This window comes from Apium graveolens, chromosome 7 (assembly GCF_009905375.1).
Source record: "Apium graveolens cultivar Ventura chromosome 7, ASM990537v1, whole genome shotgun sequence".
NCBI classification, from domain to species: domain Eukaryota; kingdom Viridiplantae; phylum Streptophyta; class Magnoliopsida; order Apiales; family Apiaceae; genus Apium; species Apium graveolens.
The window spans coordinates 236874573-236887481 of record NC_133653.1 but is presented as its reverse complement, the minus strand read 5'-3'; the positions used below and the strand labels follow the sequence as shown (position 1 = coordinate 236887481).

General features: G+C 37.1%; 1 pseudogene; it reads right to left on the bottom strand.

Moving 5' to 3' along the window:
* The window catches only part of LOC141674571 (glycosyltransferase family 92 protein RCOM_0530710-like), an 87111-nt pseudogene that overhangs the window by 73007 nt on the left and 1195 nt on the right, over window positions 1–12909 (bottom strand).

Genomic DNA, 12909 nt, shown 5'->3' with positions numbered 1-12909 from the left:
TAGATGGCTCCCCTTCCCCTTCCCTTTTATTCTCCCCCTTTTTGTTATCATCAAGGAGAGGGGTCAAGCCCTGTGCTTTAGCCAGTTGCATTAGAAGACTAGTCTGAGACTGTTGATTGTGAAGAATGGTGGCCACAGATTTTCAATAGCTTGAACTCTTTCCTCCAATTTGGCCATCTTCTTTTCAGCATCTAATTCTCTTCTCAGTCTCAGTAATAGTTCCTGCATGGTACCAAAGGGCATGATTGAATCCAGCTTCTCAGAATTGTAGGATTTCAAGTCAGCTATATCCTTCTTGAGTTCATCCACACTTAGATTCTGTCTTAATTGTTGCAGCTTCATGAGATGTAGAGAATCTAGGTGGGCTTGAAGAATAGCCTTGGTACCAGCATTTGAAGTTTCCTGAATGGCCTTTGGGATAGACATGACTTGTTTGACTAAGGATACATGGAAATGCCTGGTGTAGACTCCTTTTTCAATGCCCATTCAGGTAATTCTGGAATAGAACTTGGGCCTTCATCTCCCCCTAAGTTCATGCTTCCATCAAAAGAATCAGAGTCATCATCATTAAAATTTACTTCAAATTCTTCAGATGGCTCACCAGCTGTAGAAGGCATCATATTGATAGCAGCTTTATCCCTTTATAGAGATTCTGAAGTATGTACTAGATTTAAAGTCTTTTCTGCCTCCTCATTGCCCTGAATAGCCAACAGTTGATAGGCTGACACAGGATGAGTAAAAGTGTCAGCATCCAAGGAAATGTTATCAATTACAGCTTTGTAATGTTGCTGAAATTTTCTTTCCTTTTCAGCATCATCCACAATCATTGACTCACTAGCAATGGTTGGATCCACCCTTATACCTCCTGTACCTGCTTTTCTCTCAATTTCTCTCTTTTCTTGCATCAGGGGCTCCCCCTGGCTCACACTCCTCACACCCTCACCTTCACCTACTAAGGTGGTACTCCTCTCACTTTCTTTTGCCATGCTAGAAGAAATAGCATGCATATTTGGACTCTCAAGCTCTCCTTTTGCCTGGGAGCAACCCAGCCTCTCACTCAAGTTTTCACTCCCTTCCCTCAATCCTAGAAGTGATTGTATAATAACCATGTCTTCTACACTTAGAATTAATTCAGTTGTTTGTGTAAAGACCATCAACGGATAAGGAATATCTGTTGAAGTTGAAACTGAAGGTATCAACGGATAATTGCTGTTAAGCTTATCCGTTGAAGAACAACCACTTGTCAACGGATGAGGAATATCTATTGAAGAAGGAAAAGAAGTAGAAATTGAAAGTGACATAATTGTTGAATCTGTGTGGATTGATTTTAATTTAGGTGACACAGATTCTTCAACTAAGTCTGAAAGAATTGGTTGATGATCCAACAAATCATCTAAAAGATGATGATCACCAGTATTTGAGTGGGGCTCCTCCCTGAGTTGTAAAGAGGGGAAATCAGGAATTGATGTGAATATCATGTCCACGTCCAGAGATGGTGATGGAGAATTTGGTGATTGATGTGTGTCAATTTTGAGAGAATGGGGTTGTGACTCCACATTTGTTGGAGTCACATCAAGCTGAATTTGAGAAGGCATAGATACAATTGGTTGTATCTGTGCAGTGTGTGCACCCTGTGTGGAAACTAGGATTTTGACCTTCTTTCTTCTTGTGAAGGCTTTTACAGGTGAGTGTGTGGCTTCAGTGTCCCTCCCTCTTTTGTTCTGTGTCCCTGGTTGGGGACTATTTTCAATAGCTGCACCCTTTTGGGAGGATGCAACTAGGGATGAGTTTGAATCCTTTTCAACCACCACAGTCTTTTGAGAAACTGTGGCTTGGCTAGCTTGGGTACCACTCACCTCTCCTACCTTATTCTGGGGGTTTTCTTGATGTTCACCCCTCCCCTCACCACTAACACCCTGTTCACTCCCCTCAAAGTTTATGGTAGGTGTTACAACTATTATCTTTTGAGAGACAACAGAGGTGGCTTTCTTTGACTTAGATTTTGAAACTTTAGGTTTGGTGGCCTTGGTAGGAATCTGTTGGGGCATTGACACAGATCCCATGGCCATACTTGAAGGCAAAGAAAGATGGGGTTGGAAGTAGTAGGAGTTGAAGAAGTATTTACCTCACTTACCTGAGGTGCATCCATGATTGGTAAGTATACCAATGGCACCTGACTGTTGAGGTTAATTCTTAAAAGGTCTGCAAGGACTCTCTTCTCTTGTGCCCAACATTTGAGTTTATTATTCTCATTATTTATGACCAAACCTTCAGCAACATGGTTAGCCAATAACATAAAGAATCTAGCATAGTAGATGTTATGAGGTCTATTAGCCTTGTTACCTAACATAGTACCCAATTCTAGCATAACATAATTGTTAAAATTAAAGTACCTATCAGAAACCAGCATATAGAGCATATTAACAAGAGATGAAGTTGTTGCATCAAAATTACTAATTTTCTCAGAGAAAACCTTGATAAAGGCATCACTAAGAAAACTCCATTCTTTCCTAAGGCCTTTTCTCTTAATACTGCCTAAACTAGTAGAATCAAGGAAATAGCCTATGGAATCTAACATGCTAGATACATCATTGTCAGTGTGTGGTGTCATGGCATTATTTTCAGGTAATTTAAAACAAGACTGTATATCATCACAGTTAATACAGTGATCCTTACCTTTGAGAGAGAAAGAGATGGTCATATCAGTGGGGTTGAACTCTGTAGTTGTCCACATTTCCTCAACTACCTCACAGTAAATCATTGGGGCTTCCAATATTGCATAGCTCAGTCTGCAGTTTTTGATGAAGTCCATCATCTTGTGATAATCTGAGTGGGCTTCATTCTTTTCCACCAAAGCTACGAAATTGTTTTTCTCATAGACAAACCCAGATTGGGATATTATCTTTACTATTGGTGCCATTATTGTGAGTATAAGTTGCAGAGAAAGGTTGAGAGTTTTGGGGGAGAAAGAGAGTAAAAGCTTTTGAAAATTGCAAGAAAGCGTAAATTGAAAATAAGAATTCAAAGGGGCTTTTATACTTTCTCAAATTAAAACATAAAGAGAATGATTAAACAATATTTTTAAATGAATTACAGCCATTTGAGAATCAAAGAAAAACCATATGTATTCTAAAAATTGCCTTTAATACAAATACATACAACTGTGTATATATATATGTATCAACGGTTAAGTAAATAGAATCAACGGCTGTGACTCACTCAAAATGACTGATGTGATACTTCAACGGATGAGGTAAATAGTTATCCGTTGAAGATTAACACAGTTTTATCCGTTGAAGGATAAAATTACCAGAAATGTATTTGTCTTTCAACGGATAATGGACATCCATTGATAGAACAACTTTGGCTTTCAATAGATAGGGGATATCCATTGATATAATAAACTTTACTTAAAGCCAACTTTGTTCTTGCAACAAATTCATTTCAGGCTACAAGACAAATTACAATTAGAACATGAATTTAGGAATAATTAAGCATACCTAGCTCACTTACTAATCTTGTGAATGTTGATTCATCAAGTGGCTTGGTAAATATGTCTGCAATTTGTTTTTCACTTGGAACAAAATGAAGTTCCACTATACCATTCATCACATGTTCCCTTATGAAATGGTACTTGATGTCAATGTGCTTGGTCCTTGAATGCTGCACTGGATTTTCATTAATGGCAATGGCACTTGTTTTGTCACAGAATATTGGAATTTTATCAACATTTAGCCCATAGTCAAATAGTTGATTCCTCATCCATAATATCGGTGCACAGCAACTACCAGCAGCAATGTACTCAGTCTCAGCTGTTGATGTAGAAACATAATTTTGCTTCTTACTGAACCGTGACACAAGCTTATTCCCTAGAAATTGATAGGTTCCAGTTGTACTTTTCATGTCTATTTTGTAACCTGCATAATCTGCATCTGAGTAGCCAATTAGATCAAAACCAGACTCTCTAGGGTACCAAATTCCTAGATTTGGAGTCCCTTTGAGATATCTGAAAATTCTTTTAATAGCAGCTAAGTGAGATTCTCTAGGATCAGCTTGAAATCTAGCACAAAACATGTAGAAAACATTATATCAGGTCTACTGTCAGTTAAATATAGAAGTGAACCAACCATGCCTCTATAGCTTGTAATGTCCACAGACTTTTCAGCCTTGTTTAATTCAAGCTTAGTGGCAGTGGCCATGGGAGTTTTTGTAGATGAACATTCCATTAAGTCAAACTTCTTTAAAAGATCATAAATATATTTCGTTTGACTAATAAAAATTCCACCACTAACTTGTTTAACTTGTAAACCAAGAAAATAAGTTAGTTCTTCCATCATGCTCATTTCATATTTACTTTGCATTAACTTAGCAAACTTTTTACAAAGTTTATCATTTGTAGAACCAAATATAATATCATCTACATAAATTTGAACAAGTATTGTAGAGCCATTAACATTTCTAAAGAAAAGAGTTTTGTCAACAGTACCTCTTGTGAAGTGATTATCTAGGAGAAATTTTGACAAAGTCTCATACCAGGCTCTAGGTGCTTGCTTTAGTCCATAGAGTGCTTTCAACAGATAATACACATGGTTTAAGGTTGGTTTTCTTCTCTTGAACAATTGATAGGGAGTCATGCCTTTTGCCTGATTGATTAGAGAAATATTATGAGTGTAACATGCACAGTTAACAACCTCGGCCCAAAAGTATATTGGGAGCTTTGACTCTTCAAGCATTGTTCTTGCAGCTTCAATTAGTGATCCGTTCTTCCTTTCCACCATACTATTTTGTTGTGGAGTCCTTGGAGCTGAGAACTCATGTATTATCCCATTTTCTTCACAGAACAATCTCATGGTAGTATTCCTGAACTCAGTTCCATTGTCACTCCTGATATTCCTTACTTTGAAATCTGGATGGTTGTTGACTTGCTTGATATGATTGATAATGATTTCACTAGCTTCATCCTTTAATCCAAGAAAATAGGTCCATGAAAACTTTGAGAAGTCATCTACAATCACTAGGCAATATCTTTTTCTTGAAATTGACAATACATTGACTGGTCCAAAAAGATCCATGTGTAGCAGTTGTAATGGTTCATCAATTGCTGATTCAAGCTTCTTACTGAATGATGCTCTCTTTTGCTTTCCTTTCTGACAAGCATCACACAGTCCATCCCTTGAGAATTCCACTAGAGGCATTCCTCTAACTAAGTCCTTTTTGACTAGATCATTCATTGTCTTGAAATTCAAATGGGACAGCTTCTTGTGTCATAGCCAACTTTCATCTTGACTTGCTTTGCTGAAAAGACAAGTGATTGATTCTACATCTGTAGAGTTGAAGTCAGCCAAGTACACATTCCCTTTTCTAACTCCAGTTAGAACCACTCTGTTATCCTTCTTACTGGTGACAACACAGGCTTCAGAATTGAAGGAAACAGTATTCCCTCTGTCACATAGTTGACTGATGCTCAATAGATTGTGTTTGAGACCATCAACTAATGCAACTTCATCAATGATGACATTTTCCTTTGAAATCAAGCCATAACCCATAGTGAACCCTTTGTTGTCATCTCCAAAGGTTATGCTAGGGCCAGCTCTCTCCTTGAACTCTGTGAGCAGGGTGAAATCTCCTGTCATGTGCCTTAAACAACCACTGTCCAAGTATCATAGATTCCTTCTTTTTCCCTGCACACAACTAAATCAAATCAAGTTGATTTTGGTACCCAAGTTTCCTTGGGTCCAGCCTTGTTAGTCTTTTTCCTAGACTTTACATTTCCTGCACCTTTTGACTTAGGTAACTTTGAGTCAACCTTAATCTCAGATGTAGTTGGTTGAAGTGTAGGGTTAGTCACAGAATCATTTAGCACATTTGGTTGAATTTGATAAGGCATAGATTGTGCAAACATACTATTCCACATAGGAATGTTGTATGGCATTTGAGGCATACTAAATGCAGCAAAATAAGGATTATTAACATATGGCATGCTTGCAAAATGTGCATGTGGATTCTGTTGAGACATAACAGGCATAGCATGCAGTGGTGACATAGACATGTTAGGCATGGAAGGAGTTAAAGGCATGGGAGCATTCTTAACAGATTTGCAGTTAGCAGATAGATGATTAACACTACTAAAATGCACACAACTTTTTCTAGGAGCATACTTATCAGGTGTGTAATTGTTATGTTTGTTAATCCCTACCTTCCCATTTCTATTAGATTTTCTTTTAGTTTCCTTTTTATCCTCAACCAACTTAAGCCTATTTTTCAACTGATCTAAAGTCATGTATCATATATTCACCTTACTGGCATCTTTGGATGTGCTAGCTTCTTCTTTGACAAAGTTCTTGGAAGTTGAACCAAACATCTTACTGAGATTTTTCGAATTATTCCTTTTAGAATCATTTTCTTGTTTCAATTGATGAGCCTTCAACGGATGCTCCTTTTCTTCCTTCAACGGATGACTTTTATCATCCGTTTATTCCACATCCGTTGACAGTCCATCAATTAATTCTATTTCCTTTTTTTTTCTTCCAGGCATTCTCACAGAGTGATTCAATTCCTTGAACCTTGACAATTTGAGCACTAACATCCCTAGATGTTTTCCAGGCCTTGATTACCTCTTGCTCACGTTCTAGTTGTCTAAAAAGAACTTCTACTTTCTTAACAGACTCTTCTAGTTCACTCTCAACAGATAAGCATTTGATTTTAATCTTTTCAAGCTCAATTACCTTACCCTCTAACACATCATTCCTATCACTTAAAAATAAATTATTCTCTTTAATTCTTGTGTTCTCTTTAGCCAGTGATTTAAGGGAAACACGTAAATGATATAATTCATTGGACATATCATTTATAGCTTCATTGCATTCATTTTTAGAAAGCTGAGAGAGGTCAGTGGTGATTACCTGGTTACTTGATGAACTAGTTTCATTTTCATCAGAATTAGCCATCAGGGCTAAGTTGACATACTCCATATCATCATCTTCATTGGCTCCATCAGCTGCCCAGTCATTTTCCTGAGTCAGAAAAGCCCTTTCCTTTTGTTTGAGCAATTCGAAATATTTCTTTTTGTAATCCACTTGCTCAAATTTCTTCTTTTCAGAAGTTGGCTTTCTGCACTCACTTGCAAAGTGCCCACTTGTGCCACAGTTATAACACTTGAACTTGGATTTGTCCACCATGTTCTTATTTAGCTTAGTGGCTTTAATGTTTTTCTTGAATTTCATCTTTGCAAACCTTCTGGACAGAAAAGCCAGATGTTCATCAACATCATCAGAGTCATCTTGACTGGAATTGTCTTCAACCTCAGCTGCTTGCTCCTTTCCCTTGCTTGATTCTGATTTGCTTGTGCCAATTTTGAGACTTGGCATTTCCTTTTCTTCATTCCTGGCTTCAGTTCTCTCATTTTCTGCTACAAGTGCAACTGATCCACCTTTTCTCTTTCCCTTCTCCAACAGCTCATCTTGCTCCATCTCAAGTTCATAGGTCTTCAAAATTCCATATAATCTTTCAAGTGTGAAGTTCTTATAATCTTGAGAATTCCTTAGTGAAACAGTCATAGGCTTCCATTCCTTTGGTAGAGACCTCAGAAATTTTAAGTTGGAATCCTTGACTTGGTACACTCTGCCATACAACTTCAATCCATTCAACATTTTCTGAAATCTATTGAAGGTATCATTCAATGATTCTCCTTCTTCAGAATGAAAATATTCATATTGTTGAATGAGAAGCTGCATTTTGTTTTCTCTAACTTGTTCAGTACCTTCACAGATAAGTTATACAGTATCCCAAATTTCCTTAGCAGTTTGGTTGTTAATGACATTATCAAACATATCTTTGTCTAGGCCATTAAACAGAATGTTCATGGCCTTCTTGTCCTTGTGAACCTCTTCAATATCTTCATCAGTCCATTCTGTTTTAAACTCTTTGTATGTCTAGAGCTTGCTCTGATACCAATTGTTATTCCCAAGAAACTAACAATGAGATTTACAGAAGGGGGTTGAATGTAAATCTCAAAACTTTTTCAAGTTTTGAGCAGTTTCAAAAGCTAAGTGTATGATGAACAGATGTGTGTGAATTGCTTTGAGCAGGTGTAGAAAAATGTATATTCAAGACACAAATGTAAAGAACACAAAGGCTTTTAAAAACTATTCTGGTGGATTTGTTGTTCCACCAGAGATGTGTATTTCAGAAAATCTGTGATACAAAGAATTGATCACAGCTGCTTCCTAGTACAAACTAGATGATTTTCTCTCTATGTTTTTCTAAACAGCTCTGGAAAATTCACACCTAATTACTAGCTGAAACTTTGTTTATATATCACCAAGTTTACAAGTGAAGACAAAGATAAAATACAATTATAAAATAGTTCTTCACATGTTTCTTCTTTATTTCTCTATCCAATGTAATTTAAGATAATCTGTGAATCTTTGAATACTTCCTTGTTTGCACCAGAATGGAAATGCTGCTTTTTCTTGATTCCTCCAAGATGCTACCACATTCCAATTATCTCTGTCAACCCATGTGCCTCTGTCAGCTTATGAATTGTCACTATCAATTGCTATAGAACTAAGCATCCGTTGAAGCTTTCATCCGTTGATGGCTTTATCCGTTGATGCTTTAGTGACATCCGTTGATGCTTTACCAGTTGAAGCTTTATCCGTTGATGCACTCATCCGTTGATGGATGTTATCCGTTGAAGCTTTAAAGACATCCGTTGAAGCTTTGTTTCTCATCTGTTTAAGGCCTTTAATCTATCAGTTGATACTACTTCATTTACACAAAATTACAAGGCATGAAATATTTACAATTAGCCCTCCTATTTGCATATCCTCTAGTAGTCAACATGACTTATAATTTCCCACAACTTCTAAGAATTATAACTTAAATACAGAGACTGAGATGTGCTACAATACTAAACTTATTTCTAAGTAAAGCTACTCCATCAACGGATAGCCAAGATGGTCTTATCCGTTGAGGCTACAAACACTAGATTTCTACTTAAGTGTTTTGTTTAACTTATCATCAAACTAATACATATATTCCTAACAGAACATGATATCATGATTAAACTACTTCTTTTCAGGACTGTTGTCCTTGGGAGATTTCATTTCCATATCATCATTAGGGGCTTCAAACTCATCCAACGGGAAGGCATCATTAGGAAACTCTTTGTTGTAAATCTTGAAAGTCTTAAGCACATCCCAAGTCTTCCACTCTCCCCTATGGAACTCCAACAAGTCATGTTAATAGATCAGAATTTGATGGCAAATTTGTCAAACTCCTTCTGAAGATCATTCATACCAGTTAGCCTTTCCTTGGAAGGGTTTTCCGCAGTTCCTAACTTCTTGACACAAGACTTATGTTCTGCCTCAAGTTCCTTAGCCATTTGCATTTTATGGTTGTAAACTTCAAGAGCAACTAAAACAATTTGGAGTGTCTACATGAAGTAGGAAGATACATATGTTAATAAATAATGATAGAAGACACTACACAATAAATGAAGAAAAAGGAAACGTACATAAAGAGAAGATGATTAACTTACATGGAAGAAGTAACCAGCAGCATTTTCAAGAATATCCTCGAGCTCTTTGGCAGAAAGCTCTTTCATTGATTAAGGAAGCACCATATCATCAAGCAAGTGGGCAAAAGTGCGAGGGTCGGCATGGACAACATACCTTTGAGTCATGAGTGGCATAGGGATATCAGAACTGATGGTAGTCACAGATGGATTGACTCGAACTTTCTTAGTCAGAGGGCTAATGGGAGGACTTAATAGGGGGCTTGACAACATGGAACCCTTGGAAGATTTAGTTTTAGTAGATTTCTCATCACGAGATCTCTTCTTAAATAAGTCTTTTCCAGAATTCAAAAGGGGCTTAATGATGGAGGCTTAAACTCTATAATTAAAAAAAAGGCTCAATCCAGGATAACAAGAGAATCCAAACAGATAAATCCAACAAGAGATATGTCATGAAAGAAAGAAAGCGACATATACATTTGGTGTACTTACGTCATGTACTCATCCCCACGTCCTGGTCACTCTTTGGGATCTCCAAAGTCTCAGAGGACAAACTTTGAATCGACTGAGATGGCTTGACGGCAACATAAACGATTGACTTACCCCTGGTCCTATGTGTAATAGTCTTAGATCCAGTTCTTTTCAAAACACCAGTTTCGCTCCTTACTTGGGACCTCTTCATGCTAGCAACAAATTCATCCACATTAACCTTGCCGGCATTTTGAATGGGGCGACCAAGGCAATTAGGCCATAGTCTCTCAGAGACTGGCAGAGCTCGACTCTTATCAACAATAGCTTTTGTTGCCCATCATTTTCATCAAGTTCAAAGTCACGGTCTATGGGAGAAGACGATAAATAAGTACTGATTCGATAAGAAGCATATTAACAAAGGAGCAAATACAGTTCTGATACTATGAAGGAATAATGACATGACAACACAAAAAGAGACATAAAACAATCAAGTGCAACATATAATGAATGACGAAAAAGAGTGTATGAAAGAGAACATGACAAGAAGGTAACCTGTATTATTCCAGTGTTCAAGCAAATAACTAACATCTTCACCTAACGTCCTCTTCTCAATAAAGACGTAGTCTTTCTTCCAGTTTATGTCATTGACTGTTTCACTGTTAAGTATTAAAGGATCTTCAGTGTCCTTGTTGGTAAAACCAACCCTGCAATTACTGAACTTCTTGTGACTATAGGAGTACTTCACCACCTTGACATCAGTATTCAAATCATGCTTCTCTACAATGGCATCAAGATAAGCCAAAACCCTCCATATAAACGTCATCAAATATCCGGGAGATACATTCAAGGCAGTCAACATACCAGCGATAAACTTGGAAAAAGGGAAAGTAAGTCCAATATCAAACGGGTAATAGTAAAAACATACCCACCCTTTCTTGTACGAATCAGCCCGAACAGTTGAGTCAGGAACAATGATATTGACATCAATATGGAAAAACAACTTCATCTCCTCGAATCATTCTGACTTGATTAGGCTGGGCTGACTGTCGCTAATAAATAGATTTTATATCTACTTGGAAAGCTTCATTACAAGCTTAAGTTGGTGTTTTCGACTCAAATTGTTGGTATTTTTTATAGGTTTTTGTGTTATTGCATTTCAGGCATAAATTAAATGAAGAAAGGAGCTTTTCGAAGAAATTTTCTGAAAATAGATCAGAATTGGAAGCCTAGTCCATTCTCATGTTGTATAGAATCTCATTAGCTTCACGTGGGCAGTTGAATCCCCTAATTCTGACGAGCAGAACTCAATATACGGCCAAAAGAAGAATTGTCAGAAAATTTCCAGAAGGTCAGCATGGCAACGCCAAAACCAGTGTGCCCACGCTCCAAAAATCACTATTACAGCGCGGTTGCGCCCGTAACTAGCGCGCCTGCGCCCTGTTTCTGCACCAGAATCCTAATTTTAGTCAAAATTGAAGATTTTGAGAGTCCTGGTCATCCTGGAGCCTATATATATCAATAAAAAGACGTTTTCAACAACAAAAAGCGAGGGGAGAACAATAAGAAGACCTAGAGAGCACGAGACGGCTACGGAGAAGAAGACTTTTGTATACTTCAATATAGTTGATATTTTGATGCTTGTTTTTTATTTGTCTTTGAACCCTAGTACTCTTATATTGTTTATTATAATGCTTTCGTTGGAACCCATGGTGACGCTGAGTTCGGTTATGAACTAATCGTTATCGTGGGGTTCTAACGGATTTACTTATGAATTTCTATAGTTAATTTTTTCGATATCTTGGTATGTGGTGATTGATTGATATCCTAGTATTGGTTGTGCTTATTCGTCTTATGTGTGTAGCTAACATATAAGATAGCGTGTTAATCTTTATTGAAGCGACAGTGAATATAAAGATTTAGAACTTGCCATGCTAGCATAGGTTCATGTATAATAGTTATGCATGATTCGTAGGTAATTTTAACCATCTTACTTGCCCTATGTAATCACGATAGATAACTTGTTCATTAAACCTTTATGTTGTCAAATTCTATAGATATATAGGGTCTCAACATAATTGGTGTCTATTCAGCTTCTATCTCTTTTGTGGATGTCTGATAGTAGGGTATTCGTGCAACGAAAGTTGGCGTTTACTAGTTCCATGCTATCTGATTAGTTGTCATCACCATCACATGCTTAGTTAAGAACAATGACTTTGAATGAAGTATAATGAAGTTAGAATCCCATGTTTATCTCATATAGTTAATTCAATCACTTTTATTTTTAGTTAATTGCATATTAGTTTAATCTTAGTTATAAACATCTCAACTTGTTATTGTCTTAGCATTGAGCAATAGCCATACCATTGTTGCTTAGGTGCATAATCTTAAGTTAACTAAAAAGAGTCTTTGTGGGAACGAATCTGATTTATATCTTATATTACTTGCGAACGCGTACACTTGCATGTAATTTAGCGTGTATTTTTTCCCTAACACTCGCGGGCATCAAGAAGATTGGTCATGATCCAATTAGGGTTTTCAGTCGACATTTTGGGGGATTCACTGTGACTCTCAGAACTACGGGCAGATTTTTTGGCCATTGTTTGAAGAAGGAAGTTTGATTCTCTAATAAGAAAAGAAGGAGACTCGAAAATACGTGATGAATGAAAACACGAGAAAAAGATTGTTAGATTCTATATAGAGGAGAGGAAAAGTATTGATAACACGGGAGAGGGTTTCTTGGAAAATGAAAAGCCAGTGCATGTATATCCACCTGGCTGATTGAGCAATTACCTAGGCGATATAAGGAGTCTGCACACAGGAATCCATTTATGGCGATGGACTTTTGGTTTAAATGCCAAATTAGAGGTTTATAAATTGAGTTTCCTTATTTATAAAATCTGGGGCTATTGTTATATATGAAA